Raw genomic sequence first — 25,129 nt, 5'->3', positions numbered from 1 at the left:
GAATGAAAGCAGGGACGGAGGGTAAGTGTGAAAGATGCATGAAATTCTGCAGGCCATAGAGAAAATAGCAAGCAATAGAGAAGAAATTGGACAGAAGCAAAGAAGAAGGATAACATAAAGTGTTACAAAGTTAGGGATTGGTTTTGAAGAAAAACCCCTAACAAAGCAGTGTTTAAATCAGCATATTTCTTGCTCCAATGCATGGTATTTCTATCCAAGACCCTGTTTGTGCATTTTTAACCTACATAAAACATTTCCAATGCTTGCACACCTCTTTGTGAGGGGGTGGTATGGATCATTTAGTGCAATGTGAGCAAAGAAATGGGGAGCTAGATAGCATACCACCAGGTGTCATCTCTAAGGTAAAGATGGAGAGGAAATTAATATTGAAATGCAGAGGGGCAATGGGTGGCTCAGTCAGTAAAGCCTTGGACTTCGGCTGAGGTCATGATCTCATGGGTTGGAGCCCCGCATCAGGGTCTGTGCTGACAGCTCAGAGCCTGCAGCCTGCTTCAGATTCTGTGTCTCCCCCTCTCACTACCCCTCCCCCGCTCACACTCTGTGTCTGTCTCTCTCTCTGAAAAAATAAACAGTAAAATTTTTTTTAAATATTGAAATGAAAATGCAGAAAAGAGATGAGAAAGCTGGAGCAGTACAAAAGAGGTAATGGAATAAGGGGAGAAGAAAAACCAGTCTAAGTTCCAAATTTATCTCTTATAGCTCTTCATTTTCTTTTTTTAAAATTCTACAATCTAGCTTCTCTCCATTCTAAAACTATTGTAGACTTTGGTCTCGATATGAAGGCCTTTTCCATAATTACTTTCTTTCTGTTCCACTTTAAAATTATGTTACTTAGACATATCCCTTTTTCTCTAAATTTACATATTTTGTAGTGTTAATAATTGTAAAAGTAATAGATAGTATTTGTTTAAAAAAATCAAATATACAAAGATGAAATGAAAAAATCACTCCAAATTCCACAGTTCAGGTAAAAAAAAAACCCTCTAAATGATTAGCTGAACCTGTTTCTGGACAGTTTTCTTTTCATGGATATACAGTCAAGAGTTTTTTAAATTTTTTTTTCAACGTTTTTATTTATTTTTGGGACAGAGAGAGACAGAGCATGAACGGGGTAGGGGCAGAGAGAGAGGGAGACACAGAATCAGAAACAGGCTCCAGGCCATCAGCCCAGAGCCCGACGCGGGGCTCGAACTCACGGACCGCGAGATCGTGACCTGGCTGAAGTCGGACGCTTAACCAACTGCACCACCCAGGCGCCCCAGTCAAGAGTTTTTAAAATTTTTTTTTCAACGTTTATTTATTTTTTTTGCGACAGAGAGAGACAGAGCATGAACGGGGGAGGGGCAGAGAGAGAGGGAGACACAGAATCGGAAACAGGCTCCAGGCTCTGAGCCATCAGCCCAGAGCCCGATGCGGGGCTCGAACTCACGGACCGCGAGATCGTGACCTGGCTGAAGTTGGATGCTTAACCGACTGCGCCACCCAGGCGCCCCCAGTCAAGAGTTTTAAGTAAATGCACTGTACATACTGTTTTTCTAATCTTTTTTTTTTATTAAACAATGTCAGTAAAAGATTTGTCTCACTGATCTCGATAGTATAGATTTCATTTACTTCTCTCTCTTTTTTAAATTGAACTATAATTAATATACAATGTTATGTTGGTTTCGGGTGTACAGTATAGCAATTCAACAATTCTGTACATTACTCAGGGCACATCACACGTGTCCTCTTAATCCCCTTTATCGACCTCACCCATTTCATTTACAGTACTATACTTACTTCTTTTGCTTCCCTTGACAAACATGCAGTTGTTTCTACTTTTATGTTAAACATAAAGAAGGAAATTGGAATTCTTTGGTTGAAGATATCAGAACACCGATGTGAACACTGACAGAGCACACCAAAGTAAAACCACACATCATCGTTCTCATTTATGAGTGTTGACATACTTGCAGGATTATTTTCTTGGTTTAATTAATATAGCAGTTGGATCGCTAGACTAAAAAATATATGTTTTACATTTGATAAACATTTTAAACACTGTTAGAAAAGTTGCTCAAATGTGTATTTCAAGTAAGAATGTCCCCACATTTCCAAAATAATGAGTTTTGTTATGGGCTTCTCTTCAAAATACTCATTGATAGTTTCATTTCTTTGATTATTGATAAAGTGGAATATCCTTCCAAATATTCATTGGTCATTTACGCTTTTCCTTTCTGAAATGCCTTTCCTCTCCTTTGCCTGTTTTCCTATCATGGTATGTATGTTTTTAAATTTGTTTTTAAAAAGTTTTTTTAATGTTTTATTGGGTTTTTTTTGTTTGTTTTTTGTTTTTTGTTTTTTGTTTTTGTTTTTTTTTGAGAGAGAAGAGAGAGACGGAGCATGAGCAGGGGAGGAGCAGAGAGAGAGGGAGACACAGAATAGGAAGCAGACTCCAGGCTCTGAGCTGTCAGCACAGAGCCTGATGTGGGGCTGGAATCCATGATCTGTGAGATTATGACCTGAGCTGAAGTCGGATGCTCACCGACTGAGCCACCCAGGCACCCCTAAATTTATTTTTAATGTATTTATTAATATTAGAGAAATTAGCTCTTCATCTATTATACATGTTGCAAGTATTTTTCCTGGTTCCTGAGGTTATTTTGAAACTCATTTACTATATTTCTGCAGGTCACAAGTTCTCTCTTCTTATTTTGTCAAGATCTATTCATCCTTGCTTTTATGTTTTTCTTCTTTCTCTCTCTCTCTCTCTGTTTCTCTATCTCTCTGTCTCTCTCTCTCTCTTCTCTTGTGCATGTGTACAATATGCTTGAAAATTTAGAAGGAACTTCCTCAACATTATACAAATTTTGATTTATGCATTATCTAATAATTTAATTTTCTACAAACAATTAATCAACCTACAACTTGTTGGGGATGTTTCATTTCTTCAATGGGCTCCTCAATTATTTCACCACCTTTTTTGCATAACTAATCCTGCACCCCTCCACCTGACATCAGATGTCATATTTATCACACTAAACTCTCACACTGATGTGCTTACTCATGGTTTCTCTGGTCCTTTCCATTAATGTCAGTTTGTTCCTACAGCATACAGTTATTTTTATGACTGCTATTTTATAATATATTTTTTCTATTTGAAAGCATATATCTCCTTACTCTCTCTTTCATCAGAATTTCTTAAACATTTTCTGGAATTTATACTGCCAGTTAAAATTTAAAATCATTTTCTATTAAATTACAAAAAATCCAATTGGTGTTTTAAATGGAATTATATACATTTATAAATGCTTTCCAGGAGAATTTACATTTTAAAAATATTTAGTGTTAACTATAGGACTAAGAACTGTCTTTTTATTTAAGTCTTCCTTATGGTGCTTGGTAGTTTCAGAGCCTCAAAGTAAAGTTCTACATATTTCTAAGTTTATTATTATTTAGATAATTTAATATTTTGTTTTTAATATTGTAGCTTATGTCCTTTATTTTCTAATTAATTACTGTTTATAAAGAAAAGTATATTTTTGTATGTTAATTTTGTTATTGGCCACTTTTATAAACTCTTAATGTACTTCATATTTTTTTAGTATTCTCTGGAAAATTCCACATAATTATATTATATACAAAAATTATAATTTCACCTATTTATTTTCAATATCAAAATATTGTGTTTCATTCTATTGTCTAGTGGCAATGGCTAACATGACAATGACGCTCTTGATCTTAATGGAACTTTTCTAGTACATAAATTCAAAACTGATCATGATGAAAGTCTCTCAGGACATGTTAATAGTGCACTGAAAAAAAAAGGTTTTTTGTTGGTTTATCCATTACAGTTAAACAAATTTCTTTTATACAGTGTCTTAAGGCTTTTATTGTGCTTTTTACATTTTATAAACCTGTAATAAAGACATTTTAATGGAGAAATTCCTAAGCTTATTTGACTATATTTCCCAGAATTAGTTTGTTTGATACACAGTTAAGTTCAACACAGACTTTTAGTGTTATGTATAAAATATATACCACGAGTGTGTGTATGTACGTGTGTGTGTGTGTGTGTGTGTGTGTGGTACAACCCACATAATCCTTTTTAAAAAATCAGAAATAGTGACTTTTACCAAATACTTCTTGAGAAATCATTAGGGATGATAATATTTCCCCTTTTACTCGTTAAAATAATCATCATTTATAGCATTCTTGGAGGGAATTATGATCATGAATTTATAAGACTTTCTATGTTTTCCTGGATTCTAATTGCTAACATTTTATTTAGGATACTTATGTGAATATTTACAAATGGGGCTAGACTGAAATTGTACTTTTTTTGTTTCCATTGAAAAATAATGTTTTTGAGTTTTTCTGAATTCATTTAAAACATTATGAAGTTTGCTTTCTTTCCTTATGCTCTGGAACAGTATAAATCACCTAGAACTTATCTGTGGCTTGGAGACATAAAAGAAAGTTATTCTATAAATTTCTCCTTTTATTTTTCTTCTTGGCTCAAGTTTCATATTTTATATTTTCCTAGAAATGGGTATGTTTAGACCAAATTTTCTCACTCATTATAATGTTGTGTATAGCGTATGTTTTCATTTGTTAATACCTTTTCTAATATGGTGTAAGTTTGTTTTCTTATTTTTCTTCTGGCTCATAATTCATGTATTTTTGGCATTTCTAATAAACTACCCTTGGATTTATCATTTCATTCATTTTAGGTCTTTCTTTCTGGTATGGTTACTTCCCTACAGTGTTTTTCATGTACCTATTTGGTTGGCCATTTTCTGTTTTGGGGGTTGAGTACTGATTTATTTATTTTTCTTATTTAGTAATGAAAAAGTTTAAAGCTATCAGTTTTCCTGAGCACATCTTTGGATTCATTATATGTATTATGTAGATTTTTAACAATATTTTTTTTCTTTTTACATTGTAGTTTTGTGCTCCTTTTTGACCCAAGAATTATTTTCTAAATCATACTTTTAAATTTCCAAGTATTTGAGTATTCATTTTAATTCTATTTGAATTTCCTAATTTATTTCTAATTTTATTGTACTATAGTAAAATTGGTCTCTACTATTTCCATATGTTAGAATTTTTTGACATTTCCTTTCATGCCTAATACACAGATAATTTATGTAAATGACTCATGAGCCTTGGAACAAAAGTATATTCTCTTTTAAAATGATATAAGGTTAAATACATATTTCTATTACTCCGAACCTGGTCTTTTTTTATATTTTTACTTTTCTCTTCTTGGTCAGTGGAAAATTGAAGTGTTTTAAAGTTTTTCTTTTGGTGTGTGTCTCTGTTTTTCATTTTTTATGTTGTTGTTTTTATTTTATATCCCCCAATTAGATTGTCTTTCATTCTTCTCTCTATAAACAAATGGTAAGACCACGAACTCAGTTACTCAAACCAAAAATTAAAAGGGTTTCCTCATCCAATTCAATAGGAAGACTTGTTAAATCTACCTCCATACAAATTGCAAATCCATCCACTTCCCAATCTCTCTGCTAACACTACTCTAGTCCAAACCAGCTATCTCCTTCATAGATTACTGAAATCAACCCTCCAGTAATCTTCTGATTCCATTCTTGAATCTCACATGGAAGTCAGAATGAACTCCCCTGCTCCTCTGCTTAAAATCTCCCAACAGCTTTCCATCCAAACTCCACATAGAATAAATGCACACTTTGATATGCTCACAAAGTATATAGGTTTGGCTTGAGCCTGTCTCTCGGTGACCGTATCCTTCCCTTTCCCCAGCACCCTCTAGCCACACTGGCCTTCTCTCTCTTCCTCAAATAAGACAAGCTCACGTACATAAATAGAGTGTGTGTACTATTCCCACTTTCCAGAATGTTCCTCTTCCTGTTTTGTGCATTGTGGTTTCCTTCTTGTTGCTTGGATCTTAGGTGGAATTACCAATGTCTCAGGAAGCTCTGATCTGATAGATACTTATTATATCACCCAACTTTACTTCTCTCTACAACAGTCACTATTGATCATTTTATCTGGAGGTGTTTATTTATTAATATCTTTCTGTGTTCCATTAGAAGCTTTTTGAGAGTAGGAATATTGACTCCCCTTTTAAATTGTACAATAACAGAAAAGTGTTGGCACATGGTAGATAGTCAAAATTTGTGGAATAGATGAAAGAATTAATTCTGTGCAAAAGGTATGAGGCAATTATGCTTTCATATGTATTATAATGGTAACAAAAATAACTGTCCATTTTAATGCTTTTTGTATTGAATTCAAATTTGTCTGATTTTAGCATGAGGACATATCCATCTGTACATGGTAGAATAACAGGAATGGGGACTGATCTCCCACATTGTACCATTATAAAACCATACCTAATATGTGAAGCAATAGTTTTCAGACATTGAACAACAAACAACACAGGATAGTGATTTGTAAGAGAAGGAAAACAAGTGAATTTAGACCTATGAGTGCTCCAGCTTATAGCAAGTTTCTGGATGGTGCCAGAAAGAAGACAAACCCAGAGCCCAGCAGTCTTGCTGAGTCGAAGAAACAGTATGCAGTTCATGAAAGCCAACATGAATAGAGTGTTCACAGCAGAGAACCAGAAGGAGGAAGATGCAGAGATGGTCTGGGAGATTTGCTGAAGGATCCCCCAAGTTTTTGGCTCAGTGTTGGTATGCACCTGTGTATAAGAAAACAGCCCAAGACTTAGGAAAGACCCACTGGAAAGGAATGAGCAGAACAATCCCCAGAGCTCACACAGGGCCAAACATAATTTGTGCTCCCACCAGCCAAGTGGAAAGGCCTCCTTTACACAGAGCATCTGTCAGTCCTCAGGAAAGCATTGCCTCAGCAGCCAAATTAGCTCTAGACTAAAGGCTGTCCAGGACCTGCTCTAACAAATTTTAAAGGCAGGTTATGAAAGGATCGATTGTTTCCAAGTAACTTAGTGAGTCCCAGAAAAAATCCCCCATACCAAAAGAGGGAGAGATTCAGCACAGGAGATAGAAAGGAACCAATATCCAGCATACAGTCAAAACTTAACATGCATGCAAAGTGGCAAGAAAATATGCTCCATAATTAGGAGGGAGAAAGTCAATAGAACAGACCCTAAAATGACATAAGTAATACAATTCAATAAGAGCATTAAAACATGTTTTTTAAATTCCCCATATGAACATATGAGGAGAAGAATGAGGGATATAAAAAACATTCAAATCAAAATTCTAGAGATGAAAAATGATACTGTGATTATAGATTAGAAACTGCAGAAGAAAAGTGGGGGAACTTGCAGACAAGGTGATAGAAACTACCAAAATGAAATGGAGGAAAGAAAGACAACAAAAGTTAGAGCCTCAGTGAAGTATGAGTCTATATTATACAGCCTAAGATGCATGTTTTCAGTCCTGGAAAAAAGGGGAACATAATAAAATATTTGATGAAATAATAGTAAAAAAATTCCAAATTTGATGAAAACTGCAAACCCAAGATTCAGAAAGCTCAATGAATCCCAGGAAGAAGAAACATGAAGAAAACTATGTCAAGGCACATCATAAGTAAGTTGTTGAATTTAACATTATTCCTGTTAGTTTTCTGTTGATTTTTCTTTGGATCATTATTTATTTTCAAACTTTCTGAAACACATACTTTCAGTATCTCTTTTGTGGATTGCACATCATTTTAAGTTTTTTGAATAAGAATCATTTTCTCCTAAAAGTCTATTTTTAAACGTTTTTAAATGTTTATTCATTTTTGAGAGAGATAGAGACAGAGCATGAGTCAGAGAACGGCCAGGGAGAGGGGGGAGACATAGAATCTGAAGCAGGCTCCAGGCTCTGACTGTCAGCACAGAGCCCAGTGCAGGGCTCGAACTCACAAGTTGTGAGACCATGAATGACCTCAGAGCCGAAGTCGGATGCTTCACCAGCTGAGTCACCCAGGCGCCCCCTCCTAAAACACTATTTTATTTGTAATTATTACTGAACAGTCATATTTTTTTTAATTTTATTTATTTATTTCGGGAGAGCACGTGCACATATGCATACCAGCAGGATAAGGATAGAAAGAGAGGGAGATAGAGAAAATTCCAAGCAGGCTCGACACTGTCAGTGCAGAAACCAACATGGGGCTCTGGGTTCTATCCCACGAGCCGTGAGATCATGACCTGAGCCAAAATCAAGAGTCAGATGCTTGAACAACTGAGCCACCCAGGTGCCCCTGAATAATCATATTTGGTTTCACATCCTCCAGCTTATTTTTATTTCTTTTGTTTTCTGTAATTTGCTATATAATCTATGTTTGTTTTTCTATACCCCTGTGACTGTGTCATTGATATCCTCAACAAGTGCGCTCCTTAATGCCCATCACCTATTTAGTCCATCCCCCCACCGAACACCCCTCAAACAAACTTCAGTTTATTCTCTGTACTTATGAATCTCTTATGGTTTGTTTCCCTCTCTGTTTTTATCTTATTTTTACTTGCCTTCCCCTGTGTTCATCTGTTTTGTTTCTTCAATTCCACATATGAGTGAAGTCATATAATATTTATCTTTCTCTGACTGACTTATTTCGCTTAGCACTATACACTCTAGTTCCATCCACATTGTTGCAAATGGTAACATTTCATTCTTTTTGATTGTCGAGTAATATTCAAATGGACTTTTTAAATTATTGAGTCTATTTTTCTAAGCTCTGACATATGAAAAACTTGATTAAATATTTAATTCTTGGTTCACAATTTTATATTCAATACTTTTTAATAATATTGCTCTACTGCTTTCTTTTATCCAAAACTGCTAATGAGAAGCCCGATAAGTAAACTTATTTATTTGCCTGCATAATGAATAATATTTTTACATAACTGAAGATCACTAATTCACCAGGATAACCTTTCCCCCTTTTTCTATCTCCTTTTTCTCTCTGTCTCTGTCTCATCTCCTTCTCTTTTTCATGGGCAATGAAACTTTCTGAATTATAGGATGATGCCATTTCATTAAAGTATTTTTATTCTAATATTTCTTTGAATACTCTTTCTGTTCTCTTTTTCAGAAAATCAACTATCCACATATTGGATTCTAATATCTATTTAACAGTCCTCATTTAAAAAATTTTTCCTTGGGACTAAAAAAAAAATTTTAACTTTTATTTATGTTTGAGAGACAGAAAGAGACAGAGCACAAGTGGGGGGGGGGGGGTTAGAGAGAGGAGACACAGCATCTGAAGCAGACTCCAGGCTCTGAACAAGCTGTCAGCACAGAGCCCAACAGGGGGCTCAAACCCACAAACTGTGAGATCATGACCTGAGCTGAAGTTGGACGCTCAACTGACTGAGCCACCCAGGCACCGCTTCTTTGGAATTTTTTAAATTAAGTTCTCAAGTATGTTACTGATCCTATTTCTTAGATTGCTAATACGTGTTCTAGTTTAAAATTTATTCTAATATTTTGTAACAACATTAATTTTCTACATTATTTCCTTTATTAGTACTGTTATTTTTAGTTAATACATCAGTTAATCATTTTATATCAAAAGCTTAAAAAATTTTTTTTAATGTTTATTTATTTTTGAGAGAGAGAAAGAACATGAGCAGGGGAGGGGCAGAGAGAGAGGAAGATACAGAATCTGAAGTGGGCTCCAGGCTCTAACTGTTAGCACAGAGCCTGACGTGGGGCTTGAACTCACGAATCATCAGATCATGACCTGAGCCAAAGTTGGATGATTAACCAACTGAGCCACGCAGGTGCCCCTATATCAATATTTTTAATAGCTTGTATCAAAAAATTCCACATTTTCTTTCATTTTCTTGATAATGCAAAATTGTTATTGTCTAAAGTTGTCTCTCTTCTTAGGGAATACAAGATAGATTTTAGATTGTTTGTGTTTGTTTGCTGTAGCAGTTTTTCTGTCATACTTTGAGACTTTCTGCCCTTCAACAGTAACAATGACAGTTGCCACTAAAGAATAGTAAAGAATAGAATTGCTCTACTACTCTGATTACTACTGCTAAGACCATTACTAATACCACTTACCAACACCACCACCAGAAGTTCATCCTTTCTCATTATTACTCTTTTCTAGGCCCTATATCACTCAAAATACTATCAGGAAGCAAAATCCAATTCAGAAGATTGAGGAAACTTTCATGTAAGTAAACCTTACAGTGTTGTGGTTGGGATTAAAGAAACCAGTAAGGGATGTTGAGGAGCCCAAAGATCCTCAATGGTGGAGAACCCTTACCACTCTGTAGGCCTCAAACGGTAAGAGTAGAAAATAGTGTTACTAGCAAGCCAAGCTGGAGGACCAAGTTGGGATAACCAGCAGAGTCATGTGCTAAACACTTTAAATATATTATGTCTTTTAATTCCCACAGTGAGATAGGTGTTATTATTACATGAATTTATATAACTTTCCCAAAGACACAAAGCCAAAAAGTTGCCAATCTAAGTCTCCTAACCATCTCTGACTTCAACATCCATACTCCTACCTTCTGCAATGATAATTTTTTTTTTAATCAAATCCTTATTGAGCCCCTTCTGTAGCAGGTACTGCCAGAGGTATTGACCATAGACTAATGGACAAAAGCAACATGATCCTTCCTCTCATATAATTTTCTTACCTTTGGCGGGGGACAGATCTGCCATTCTGCTATTTTCCCTAAACTAGTGTGGGAGACATCTCTCTAACCCCCTCAGACCTTCCTCTTCGCAAACAACATCATGGAGGTTTGAGTGTTGTTGGCATATGTTCATTCATTTTCCTGAGAACCAAAGGAAGGGAGGTGGGACTTAGGCAGAAGAGATTTTTTTCTGCTGTTTGTCTCAAAATTTGTTGGAGCTCAATCTCCACATCCAGTAAGCCTGGCTGAGGACCCAGCTGGTACCACAACAGCACATACAGTGTTGCTGGGAAGAGGTGTTCTCCTGCTTCAGTGTGTTCACCCAGGATGAAAAGTCAACCAGAATGACATTCTGTGCTTCTGATTTTAGGTCCTTGAGTATTTGGTCATTTGTTGTCTGCAGTTTGTTTCACAGTAGACCTGCTTCCAAATTGTAGCCCATCAAGTAAGAAGCTGCTTAGCCTCGAGGTTTTCCTCAATTGTGGCTGAGCTGCAGTTGAAGAATTGGCTCAAGACAAAATATTTCGGTTCTTTCCCACAGTTTATTCATGCGTATAGCCCATGCCTCTCTAACTGGTGGATATTATTGGTGGCTTTCATATTTGTTTGTTTGCTTATTTCTGCAACACCTGAATTTCACTTAATTTCTGCAACACCTTAATGATACTTGCTGCACTGTGTTGAGAAACTAGTGTTTTGTATACATTAGATTGAACTTGTGTCTTGATAATAACTGTTGGATCTGTAGTATGAGGTTAAGACCTTTCTAAAAGTCAATAGAGATCATTTTTATTGCTCTTTTTTTTAGTTCTGTTGGTTAGCTTTACTGCTACGAGGGAGTAAAACCCTTGTAAATGTGCCCTTTTCTTACAAATTCTCCATACATGTTTTAAAAAATACATGCTTCAGAGCGAATTTGGTTGTAGCAAATAAAAGAAGATCAAGTTTCCCTAATAGGTGACTAAATGAAGAAGAAAATAAGGAAGTTAGGCAAAAGAGTTACTTTAAAGTGAGTGGGTTCAGATGTTCTGTTCTTAAATTTGAAATGAAAATAGGATGTTAAAACAGAAATCTGCATAGAGTTGCAAATATGGCCTTGCACTCAAACTCCAGCCATGGCTTCAGTGAATAATGGGATAAATAGAGCACACTGTGGGAGGAGTAGAAACCTTGGGAGACGATTACAGAGGAGGAAAAGGAGCTGGATTCAGCAAAGGAGACAGATAACTGATGGAGGTTTGCACATGGTGCATTTCCTTTTAAGTGTTTTTTATTGGGTTTAATATCAAGAAATTCTTTATCTCTGGTTACAGATTTTTCCTTCTATCACTGATGTTTCTTCATTCTCTGCTTTGCATGTGCTTTATCTTTCCCAATTAATTTAGACACATTTCCCTTATTAAGATAAAATATAAATAAGGTAGCAATTCCAACTGGATATCCTTATCAGAGCAAACCTAGGTATCGTGTGGTAAAACCTCCATCATGAAATGAATGTTAACAAATCATTTTCATAGGAAGTGTCCCTTTTATAGACAACTTCATGCTCAGTGATTAGCCCAGGAGTATGACTCCTAAATTAAAAGGCATTTTCATGCTATTTTTCATTTGATCATGAGATACCTTTCATGCTGTTAATTCTCCTTTGGTAGCAATAGTTACAGCCAAGGTCTGCCGGTCACAGATGTACTCCCCTAGTATCAAACCTCTCTGTTCATTTATTCAACATGCCTTAATGAAGCCTCTATAACATCACTTGTTATGTGCTGAAAACAATTCAAAAATAATACCTGAGAGTCTCTATCTTCAAGGAGATTACTGTTAATGGATTACTAATAGTCATGAGAGTCAATTTTTTAATTGTTTTTTTATTAAAGGCTTTTGGTACATCTAGAACTTTGTACCAATGTAGAAATAATCATTATTTTCAAATGGAAAAATCTACCTGATTTATTCAAAAGGGAAAGGAAACATGTATTTAGGAATAAAGGAAACTGAACTCTTTTTCCAATTGAAGGTTTCTCTCAGAAGCTACTGGCTTTAATGGGATTATCGTTGAAGGATATTAGCCTTGAGTCAGTGTGCTCTTCAGTGGTTGAGAATAATTTTCAAAAATTATAATTAATGATTATTAAGTGAGTCAATAATATAGACCCTCCTTTTGTCCAGCATGAGGCTAGGTAAGAGAAAATTTTTAGAGTAATTATGACATAAATTGAGAACCGGAAGTAACATATAAAATAAGTTTAAATACACTGCCTATGCAGCGATACTTGATAGTTTACAGACAACTAATTTATTTGATTATATACTATTCTGTCTTTTGAACCGGCATAAGTATGGTAGAGCAGACAATCAGGACTGATATAGCAGTACAGATTAAAACATTACAGAAGACAAGGAAGGGAGAAACCATTTTGGACTGGAGTGGTAGACAATGTAGTCTTCTTCATTTACTTTATCTTTTTAAATTCTGTTTTCCCAGCCAGGGCCTTTAGATGCTTCTGTATTCATTCTGTAACTCAATTGTAGTGCAGATTTGAATGAACAATTAAGAGGGGAAAACACATTATTAAAGGCAGGTGGATAGGAAACAGAATAAAATTTCTATAAAAATCACCATCAAAAAGAATACAAAGAGAGGTGAATATGTGACATTTCTTTTACAGCCACTTCCTCATTTTTACTAGACCCACTGCCTGGATTCCTTTGTGCACTGAGTATGTTGTGGGCCAAGTCTAATTTCTCATGAATGTTGTGTTCTGATCATAACTCCTGCCAGAAATTTGGAGCAGTGTTGTTCAGATCAACCTGGACGACAATTACGTGCTCTGTGCACATGTTTAACTAAACCAGTGATCAGAAATGACACTTTGCGGCAAAACGGCAAAGTTGGAAACGGTGAGTGAACATTCCCTTGGTCTCTTTAATCCTCTTTGGGCCAAACAAAATAACTAAATACACATGCATACACAGATGAAGGGCTTTTAAATGCCTTTAAATGTTTTTGTATGTTTTTAAAGTTTTTTTCAAGGCAGCTTGAACAAACCATTGCATTTTAATGGCAATGGTGATATTACTAAAATGCCAAGGTGCCTGTGCTCATAACAGGTCTCTCCCAAGCCTCCCTTTATACTTCTCCTATCTTAACCTTACTGTGTTACATCGCAGGCCTCACATGTGCAGGTCACTGGTGAAGGTCAAAGGAGATCACCATGGGGAGATACGAGAAAGATAAAGGGTATCTTACCATTTCTCAGTTTTTGTGTGTACAACACTTTCTACTTCTTCAGTCAAGGGGGCATATGGGTCAGTGTCTGCCCTCTTATTTGAACTTGATCCTGACATGTGATTCAGACAAGGCAGGAAATGGAGTTTATTTGAGCAGATATATGTCTTTTTTTTAATGCATATACACAATACAAGTACATTTGAAACTTAAAATTAGCATATAAACTGGGCACAGTAGTCTTATGGCACTCTACTTGGAAAATGGAGCCAACATAAAATAACCAGAGAATAAATATAAGATTGTGTGGTAAGTAACTGCTAAATTGTGAATTAAAAGCAATAAATAACCAACAACACTGCATTTATTTTCTCTCCTGTGTAAATATGTACTTTTTAAAAAAAAAAACATTTTTATTAGAATAACTATTCTACTCTCAGATTTATTACTGTCTTCCAAAATGAAAACCATCCAAATTTCAACATACAGGATTCAGCTGCAACAGCTGTACTATTAAAAAAAAAATAGCAAATACAAACCCAAGATGAACATACTTGGCTAAACAGCATTTTTCTTCATTATTGGCTTTTGGTTGTTATTTTGGCTAATTTGATTTGGACAATTGACATCCAACATCTCAAAATTTCTAATCCCTTCTCAGAGTCTCTGAGTGAAAATAGTAAAAGTAAGAGGTAATTTAAAATCATTAAAATGATAAAAACAAAGAAATTCTGCAGGGGAAATAAAACTTTTTATAAACCAAGAAAAGAAGGCAAAGGCAAGAGGGTATAGAGAAACCAGCAAGACAAATTTGAAGCAGAGGAAAGAGTAATAAAAAGTATCATGTTGTTACAAAAATAAATAAAATAAAATAAAATAAAATAAAATAAAATAAAATAAAGGGGATAAGGAAATCAAAAGGAAAGGGAGAAATTCTAGAAGAAGATATTCTCTGTGGTCAAGAGAGAATTGCACAGGAGACAGTAGATGTGGGTTTCACCTTACTCATTGCTAACTGGTTCTGTGACTTTGGGCAGGATATTGAATCTTCCTGGGTTTTACTTCCAACTCTGTAAAATCACTTTTTCTCTAAAGTATAAGATCACTTTGGTTTCTCAAAGTCCTTGAGAGAAGACACTTTTACATCTCTTTGTTTCTTCTTTTGCTATTATTTACTACCAAAAAATTAAAAATAATTAACTTGCTACGTTAGACTGACTGAACACAGCAAAGTACGAATTTAATACTGCCTGTTTTGACACATGAAAAGATTCTCAACATCACTCATCATCAGGGAAACGCAAATCAAAACTAGAATTAGATATCATCTCACACCTGTCAGAATGGCTAACATCAAAAACATAAGAAACAAAAAGTGTTGGTGAGGATGTGGAGTGAAAGGAACACTCGTGCACTGTTGGTGAGAATGCAAATTGTGCAGCTATTATGGAAAAAAGTGTGGAGTTTCCTCAAAAAAATTAAACATAGAAGTACCCTATGATCCAATAATCACACTACTGGGTATTTACCCAAAGAATACGAAAACACTAATACAAAAAGATATATTCACCCCTATGTTTATTGCAGCATTATTTACAATAGCCAGAGTATGGAAGCCACCCCAGTGTCCCATCGATAGATGAATGGATAAAGAACTGGTATTTACATACAATGGAATATCACTCAGCCATAAAAAAGAATGAAATCTTGCCATTTGCAACAACATGGATGGAACTGAGTGTATTATGCTAAGTGCAATAAGTCAATCAGAGAAAGACAAATACCATATGATCTCATGCATATGTGGAGTTTAAGAAACAAAACAGATGAACAAGAAAAAAAGAGACAAAAAAATAAGCTCAACTATAGAGAACAAACTGATTTTGTTTTGTTGTTAAGAGAAGGGAGGTGGGTGGGGGGATGGGTGAAATAGGTGGAGGGGATTAAGACTACACTTATTGTGATGAGCACTCAGTAATGTATGGAATTGTTGAATCACTATATCGTATACCTGAAACTAATTTAACACTGTATGTTAATTATACTGGAAACTTAAAAACCTCTAAAAAAAATACTGCCTATTTTCAGAGTTAAAATAGTTAACAGTAAGGTATGTAAATGGGTCCTCATTTCTGTAGGTCTCATTTCCTGTAACTATTCACAACTCCCCTGAGTATATGTGACGCACTGATACACTAAGAATGCCCGAATGGCACAGTACCCCAGAAATACTATTTCTTTAATGTTCTCTGACTAAAATGAAAGTGAGAAAAGAGAGTGAGATGAATTTGTCTGTGGTAACTGGAGATCAAATACAGACTGAGGGCTGCGCTTATGTAAGGACAAAAGAAATTTTCAGGGTATTTCTATGGTTTATAAATGTACTGCTTCTACTTTGCTTTTAAGGATTTCATTTAGTGTTTCCATTTTGATTATAATTCATGACCAAAATGAGGTAATCCTTACTAGAGTGCTGGTTACATGAAAGTGTTCAATAAATACTAGCTTATTATTATTAACTTCAAAGTGTGTTTGTATTTCATAGCTTTTACTTTTCAACTAAAAAGATGAGTTGGCAAAGGCACATTCATGCATTAGTAGTAAAGGTAGAAACCATTAAAATAATAAGGAAACAGGATTAGGAAAAGCAAGGAGACGTGGATGTATAAATTACTATGAAGATGAATTTTTTGCCATGGTTTGTTCGACTTTTCACTCTGTCAATAATTAATGTCTACACACACACACACACACACACTTTAGAAATTCATGTCCACAGCAGGAAGGAAGGAATAATTTTAAAGATTCATGAATTGGAGTTTAATTTATCACAAAAGGAAATCTTTTCTGAGACTACATTCTTTGTCAGCATATGTAAAAAAAAGTATTTTATGTTTTTGTTTGGGGAGGCATTTTTCATTCCCATTATATCTGGAAGAAAATGGCAGTGCTTCTCTGTGAACAAAAGGCAGGTATCTGACAAGATCTAGCTTTAAAAACAATAACAGAAAGCATGAAGCCCATTCAGTGTGCAGAAGGTTCTTCCATCACAAGAATGAGTTGGTGGAGTGAGCATCACAACTTGCAAGAAAATCTTGCTCTGACTGGGAAACAGGGATCATGACAGTTTAAGATGATTGAGAAAAACTAAGTGTCCTGATCTTTATTCATAAATTTTGGTCACAAAAAAATGAAGATATGAACCACTACGGCAGGAAAATATGATTCAAAATCATTCCTTAAATTACTAGGCAGAATAGCAAAAAGCCACTTCTGCCTTGAAAATGGTTCCACTCAGGATTGAACGGCTAAAGCATCTTAGAGACAGGAGCAGTGAGAAGGCATCCAGCATTATCTCACTGGTGGGTCTAGTTTAGAGAAAGAGAGGCTATTAAACCCAACAGTACTTAAAATATTAATACATCAAACCACCAGGCAACTATAAACACATCAAGTGCTAATGCTTTGCAGTACTAAAAGCAAATACATGAAAGAAAGATGACAATCAATATTAAAGAAGAATAAGGAAGCCCAAAGAGGGACTAATTGATGATTGACACAGTTGAGTATGGGTAAGAGAAAAGAGCCACATAATACTCTTCTTGATGTTTCTTTAAATATTACTATAAAGTTTACTCATCTGGTTCACAGTTGAAATTCTTGTATATGGCAGGCACTGTGTTGGGTCATCAGGAAGTGTCAGACGACTTGAAGTTTCCTATCCAAATGGAGCTCAAAGTTTTGTTGATTAAAAAAAAAAAGAACAAAACAGAAATGAGTCATTACAGTACTGAGTCATGGGTGTTACACGCATCCATGGTGGGTATAGAGTGCAGCAGAAACACAGTGCAGGGAGCCCCCACACTGTGCCAGAAAGGTGGAGGAGGCATCTCAGGCAGGCGGAATCTGAGATGGGTCTTGAAAGGTGAGGACGTGTTCTCTAGGTAGAGTCAAGGGAAGAGAGAGGCTATTCCATATGGAATAAACAGCCTGGACGAAATCCAGAAGAATATAAGGGCAGAGACCGTTTGGGGAAAGGTGAAGGACCTGTTAGGAGAACTGCATGTGGGGAGGCCTGAGCTCACCGGTGAGGCTGCTGGCTCAGCCAGAGTCACAGGCACAGTAAGTCTGAGGAAGTAAGTTACTCCACAATTAGACGAGCAATGTCCAATCAATAAAGTGAGAGCAATTCCTGCACTATGTGGAATATTGACTGAGTCTAGATCCAGACCGATTTAAAAATGCGTGGAACAAGAAATTATTTTATAGCAAACACTAAGGATTAAGGAAAGTATAGATGCTTAGTCCAGACAAATCAGTCTGGCAAGAAACATGTAAAAGGGTCCAAATTAACAATATGCCACTTGTTTTTCTTCGCCCCAAATACTATCCAAACAGTGCATTGTATAGGTGTTATTATATCCTTCCCATCCCTCACAACATGCATGTGTACACATGTATATACACACAGAAGGGATACTGCAGGACTACTTTGGACCCATTTAGGAACATCAGAAAGCTATTTAGCTAGTAAAACTTCAATGAGGTCTCTCTTGTTTCTATTTCCAAAGGAAAAACATTGCACCATACTTACAAGCTGCATGTGTTTTCTCCATCAGCAAATACATGTCATATGTCAAAATAAACTGGCCAAGAAAGTGTAAATAAATGATTCAGTACAGCCCCATTACCAGTACTGGAAAAAAACAGAATGTAAAACTCAGAGTACAACTCCTACAGACTGTGAGTCAGGAACACCATGTTTTCACATAATGGGCGGTACGCGCTGTAATGAGAAGCGGGAGGTGGAGGGAAAGCTCTAACATCAATGGGTGCCATGGTGCCCTGTGAACTCAGACTCTCCTTAACATATTGAGATGCCCTACTTTGCAGTCTGTCTCCTCCACATGGAATAATAATGCTCCTGAAAGGACAAGAACAGCTTAATATTCATTCACCTTTTTCCCTCAATACCTAACACAACTTAAGCACCAAACAAATCCATTAGGCTGAATCAACTTACAGAACCAATATGAGAGTCAAAAACCGTGATAAATAAGATCAGAAGAGCCTAGCATAACTGTTTACCATGTCTGAGCAATGACTAAACCCCTCTCCACAGGTGAGGCACTGTGGTTGTCCATGGGAAGCCCACAGAAATAAGAAGAGCAGAGAAGAGAGCAGAAACTAAGCTTTGTCAGTTACCAGGGCAGGAGCCCTGCTGGGAAAGGGATCTTTGCTTCAACCATGGTAGACCAGAAAATACCATTCACTCCACTGACCAAGTTTCTAGGCATGCGTCACATTATATTCTGAATATATCTTTGTGACACTTTCAGTTATTATTTTAGCACAGCATCTCTGATTTTATTAGGTCATGGGAGTTGTCAGCAAATAACACTGTGCCTGACACATAGTGGACATCACAAAAATTATTGAATAAATATATTTGAATTTTTCCTCTCAAACTGGCTATTAGTAACTGTAGGCTACCATGGACTGTAGCTGGAACTGGCCGCCTGTCATTCTTGGCTGAGCTCAAGCCAGGGCAATAAAACTACTATCAACCCTGTTAACAACAGCCACTGCCAACATTCTGATAGTGCCAGACCCTGTTCCATGTTTTTCATGCGCATTAACTCATTTAGTCCTCACTAATAATCCCATGGATAACTATTATTATGATCCTAACTTTGTAGAATCTGAAACTGAGGCATAGAAAGATAGGAATAAGGGAAATGTGAAGGCAAAGTCTTATTAAGGAAGACCTGGCTGTTAATTACCAAGTCACAAGGATTATGATTCATTATTACTTAGAAGTCACCCATATATGAGAGGTGACCAAGAGTGAAGGGTGAGTTAGTGTGCTAAATGCAGGAGCTGGTAATTGTCCCGGACTGCAGTGAGAAAAATCAGAAACAAGGCTGGGTTTTTCTGGGGTCAGATCTGATGTCATAAAGATGACAATAGCAATTTAGAAAAGTCACAATTCTATGTATTGAAGTCAGGCTTCACTACCCCAATTTGATGGAGGAAGAAAAATTACCAATATCTTGTCAAGTTGACAGCTCCTCAATTCTGGGGTTTGGCATCATAGCTTAGGGAGTGCTAGAATGCATCTACAACTTGCAGGGACAGGACTATGGTAAACAAGGACTGACTGACACAAAGTAGATTTAATCTTTTTCAAGTCATTCATTTAATGCCCTTTGGAGTGTTTGAGAGCTCTTGGTTACTTGGGCTCAGACATTTATACAGTGAAATTTTTAATGCAACATTGAAATTCAAGTGGCGTATGAGATTACCCAATTCAGTTCAAATATCTACCTTCTACCATGAATACCTGCTCAAGTCAACGAATTCTCTTTATATCCAGAAAAGAACAAGACTAATTAAGCACTACAGTTTTGTTGATCTAATAAGTAACACATCTAATAAATAAGTGAGGTTTTTGGCAGGGTCAGGGGACTCCTCCATCCTGCTAATTAACCAAAATTTAACTTTCTAAGAAGATGCTACAAGGGAAGGGGAAGATGAGGCTTTAACCTAAATTACTTGGAGCCCATGCATTTTCTGAAGCTTTAAGCAATGGTTTCTATGCATGTGTTTGGGTTTTTTTTTTTTTTTTTTTTTTAATGGAAAGAATATCCTTAGCTTTTGTTTCATTGAAGAAGTCAGGACACTAGAAAAGATTAAGTGGTACAGGTATAAAGGCAATAAGTTAGAATTAAGAAAATTTCCATAATTCAATCTACTGAACTTTCTACACTGAACTAAAGGGATACCAAAAATCCTTTTCACCAGAGAGGGGTTAACTGGTCATTACTATTCATGCTCTTTCCTTAGAAAATACACATTTGTATCCTAATGGAATGTATCATAATAACCGATGTAAACCTGGCCCTGACATCAGATCCTGAAGTTCAAATCCCAGACCGACTTCTTGCTGGCTGTATAAACTGGAAGAAGTTACCTAACATCTCTCTTGCTCAGTTCTCATCAGTGAAATGGTTGTAACAACACACCTACCTCCTACTGCTGTTGAGAGGATTAAATTGAATTGTTTGCAAAGCCCTTATCAAAGCACCTGGCATTTAAGAAATGTAATCTATGTCGTTATGATTATATAGTTGTGATGAAATGTTCCATTAAAAAAATAATTTCCCCTAATTTGTAAGTTTTTTTTTTTTCCAGACATCCATGATGGACCAGCTGCCAGTCTTGAAGAATCTGGTCTCCATCTGCATTTACTGCGTTATCCTTTGGATTATTTTGTTAGGTACCAAGGAATCCATTGGTTATAAGCTGCTTTTGTTTTCCAGTGATGACATTGTGCCAGGTTTTTGCAAGTTTCCTCAAATATGAGTTGTAACTTAATATTAAGCAAAGCTTGAAACTCTTGGCATCTACACTTCCTTATACTTGGCAAAATAGAACTTACTGTTCTTAAGACAAAAGGCGCAGAGTTCTTTTGAGTTTTTACAAAACAATGTGTATACATGAGGAATTGTTGGTAATCCAAAAGCATAGAATTAAAATTCCCATAAAATATGTATTTTGTTTTAGCTCGTTGCTTTTGATTTCAGCTCAGGTCAGGTTCCCAGGGTTGTGGGATCAAGCCCCCTCGTCGGTCTTTGCGGTGAGCATGGAACCTGCTTAAGATTCTCTCTCTCTCTCTCTCTCTCTCTCTCTCTCTCTGCCCTCTCCCCTGCTCACACTTTCTATCTCTAAAATAAAAATTTATTAATTAATAGAATATATATCCACCCCTCTAACTTCGCTGTCACAATCATAATCTAAGCCCTTTTTATCTTCCCTGCTTCTTCTACTTCTGTATGCTGTTGAAGTCCTCATCTGACTTTTACAGCTGCATTTACCTTTACAACATCACATCGTAGACTATTGTTTAATAAATACCAGCCAATCTCTTTCTAAGCCAATCTCTTCTCACATTCTGGACTGAGCACACCACTCCACTTCTGTTCTCAACGTTATAGAAAATGTTCCCGCTGTATTGCAGCCATGTGGCTTGAATGAGAACCATCATGCTCTAATGGATTTTACCCTCCCCAGTACCTGAAGTCGTGTTTTACTTGTGTTTTCTACACTTTGCAATTGAAAGAGTGTTTGTTACATAGCCTAAACTCCACGTTAGAATAAAAACGTCCAGTTTAAAGTTCAGCTCAAGGCTATCTCATTCAGAAGGTGTCCCTGAGTCTCCTATAGATGAGTAATCTGCTCAGGTGTAATAGTTTATTTACATGTCTTTTGTAGCACTCTCCAATTTCTAAGTTCTATAATAATATTAGTATGTGTACATAACTTCCTCCCCTGCTAAGCTCTTTGGTGAGTGTACAATAAACACCTGATAAATGTTTATTGAATAAGTGAATGACTAAATGGATGAGGACAAAATCTTTGCAAAGGATTCTCTAAGCCTTCTTGCTTTTCATCCAGATGTTTGGCATCATAGAGACACTTCTGAAAAGGAAATAAATTGGTAATAAATGTTGTTTTCTCTCAGCTTCCATTCAAGTCATTAAGAACCAGTCATATCGTCACAATGTTCTAACTTCATGTTTGCGCTTTTTCAACTTTCACAGCCAAACACCTGCAGTTAACCAACCACACATTCCAGAGTATTTTTAACATGACTCCAATTGGTCTGGGAGGTTAACCACCTCTGAGTGTCCAGCTGAAAACCAAACTAAACATCAGTATTTTCAAAGACTTCTTTAATAACATGTGAAAACCAGAGATTTATCTTCTCTCATTAAGCAGCTCACTGGCCGGAGTACGCTGACCGCCTCTTGTCCACTGCAATCACAACATGGACACCTCTATTGTGAATACACTAAAAGGGTCAGGAAGTCCTAGAAGTTTCTATTTTCAAATGCTGTACATTAAGGTTTTAGAACTATTATTTTGCCAGACACCCAAACTGAAAGAAAATGTAACTAATTCTTAGCTATCAGTTTCTCTCTCAGACCCTCCTTCCATTTCAGTCAATAGACTTCAAGTGAAAAATGCTACTAAACTTTCCCTTTAGAGCAGCAGTAATACCAGCTACATCACTACCTATCACTTTTAAACTAGGCTGTCTGGCTTTCAAGATCCAGGTCAAATTGTTCTGCACTAAAGGTATCAAAAATATTTCCTCTAATAACTCTATGTTTTAGGACACTCTAAGCTAGCTTTACACTCTGCAAGATTACCTCCGTAAGATCAATAATACATGGCCAAATTTTTATCCTATATAACTAACACTATTTTATAATGTAGTTTGGTTTTTGTTTTATTTTGGGTTTTTGTTTGTTTGGTTGTTTGGTTGGTTGGTTTTGGGGGTTTTGTTGTTGTTGTTGTTGTTGTTGTTGTTTGGTGAGTAGACAGGATAATATTTCATTTCAGATTTTGGATATCTTGAGAAAACAATGGTAAAAGATTCATTATTTATATTGTACATAGTGAATTGGTGAAATCATTTTATATTTAGTGGGATTATAAATGACCACATAGTAAAAAGAAAAAAATTATTTTGATCTAGGAAAAAAAAAAAAAATATATATATATATATATATATATATATATATATACATTTCTCTACTGAGCAAAACTCAAAATCACATAACATTGCTTATAAGAGGTTTACATATAAGCATAGCCAATCTCAAAATCTAACTTCAAATGTATTAAATATCTACTCTCTGCATAACATCTCATTAGGTTATTTTAAGCAGCATCATATGGTTGACTTTTGTTTTCTTAGAGGCTAGATGCATATTTGGAGGGGTTGTGTAGAAATAATCAACAATTAGTTCTTCAATGAGTACAGTATCTTCAATGAGTATCTTTAGACATATTTCCTTGTGCTGCCCTTAAAACTAGAAGGTAAATACACTATATGAAAACATTCTACATGACTGGATCTAGCTATTATTCCTTGACTTGTTTCTAAGGCTATGCATACTTAAGGTTGTTGTTTATGAGCCTTGAGAGTCCCCATCCCCTAATCTGTGGCCTACCCGCCTGAAATGAGATTAAAATTCTCACCATCATTATTATTCTTTTGATTTATGTTATTTTTTTCACAGTGTGGGTAAATTTGCAAACTGGAGAAAATGGGGATATACCAGAAACTTAGAATGGATTTGTAGGAGATTTTCAAACTACCTGCATGGTAAGATGGTAAGTTTCTCTCTAACCTTCCACTCCAAAATAAAAAAAATAAAAATAAAAATTGCATTACAGCTTGCTCTTACCCTGTATTTTTGGGTGTTTTTGTAATATACAAGTTTTCATTTTTTCCCCTCTAATTTTGGTACTGTATGTAAGGCAAAGATCTTCCCCCTGTAGGTGAGGGATTCAGGCTAACTCGATCCCTTCTAATCAAACAACAAGGTTATTTTGCCTAGAAATCTTTTAAAATTCTCCCTGGGAACCAACACAGCATGATATGGGTTGAATTTCCTGAGGACTTGGCTCTCTCCAGGTACTTTTGATAATCCCCATACAAAGCATTGTGCTGCTCCAGACTGATATTAGCCAGGCACATGAAAGCCACCAGCCACTGTAACCCAGGCAAAAACAAGCCAAAAATTGGTAGTCAGACTGTTGCTACAATTCACATTCATGGCACTTAATTCAACATGCATTTATCAAAAAAATGTATGATATTCAAGACACTGAACATGACCTCAAGAAGTTTCACACATTGAGATAAAGTAGAAACTCACAGGAACTTAGATGCCATGTTTTTTTTAGTTCTTGCCTGTAGGGGAAAGAAGCTGGGAAAAGATGTTTGGTTATACTTAATTTTGGCTTTGAGAGATGGGACCTAGGGCTTCCTAGCCTTGGAAAGAAATATAAATGACCAGGAAGAGGAAGGAGAAGAAGGAGAAGGAGAGGAATTTTTGAGGTTATCAAGTGTAATAAACTTGAATGATTACTATTTATTACTACTCTTCCTTAACAATTAAGACCCCAGTGTCTTTTTCTACCTGTAGGACTTTGCAAGATCAGAGAACTAACATGTATTTGGTAGCTAATTCATGTCAAGCACTATACTAGGGATGAGGCATACATCTCTTTGCTTAGAGCAGTGGTAAGACGGACCTTGGCATTCCAAAATGTTGATAGGAAAAGTAGGATACATTTTAATTTCTTTAGGAGTTAATTAAATAACCTCTAACTGTGTGTGAAACAAATTCCCAGAACATTAAACACACTCATCTTCAAACCTAAATGTTAATAGATGCATTCGGAATTGTCAGCTGCTTGGAACT

The 25,129-nt window shown here is 36.0% G+C and overlaps 1 long non-coding RNA gene across 4 annotated transcripts in view; it reads left to right on the top strand.

Moving 5' to 3' along the window:
• LOC123611366 overlaps positions 1 to 24,019 on the top strand; it is a 416,378-nt gene extending 392,359 nt beyond the window's left edge. For 3 of the 4 annotated variants that reach the window (XR_006718620.1, XR_006718619.1, XR_006718622.1), the window contains 3 exons: positions 10,081 to 10,146; positions 13,288 to 13,519; positions 21,042 to 21,474. This is a non-coding gene — a long non-coding RNA (uncharacterized LOC123611366). Of the gene's footprint in view, positions 1 to 10,080; positions 10,147 to 13,287; positions 13,520 to 21,041; positions 21,475 to 23,938 lie in introns of those variants that run through there. The other variant, XR_006718621.1, reaches the window with a different exon arrangement.
• Positions 24,020 to 25,129: the final 1,110 nt, after the last annotated feature.

This window comes from Leopardus geoffroyi, chromosome C2 (genome assembly GCF_018350155.1).
Source record: "Leopardus geoffroyi isolate Oge1 chromosome C2, O.geoffroyi_Oge1_pat1.0, whole genome shotgun sequence".
Lineage (NCBI taxonomy): Eukaryota > Metazoa > Chordata > Mammalia > Carnivora > Felidae > Leopardus > Leopardus geoffroyi.
Note: the sequence above shows the minus strand (reverse complement) of the source record. Positions and strands in the feature narration are given on the sequence as shown.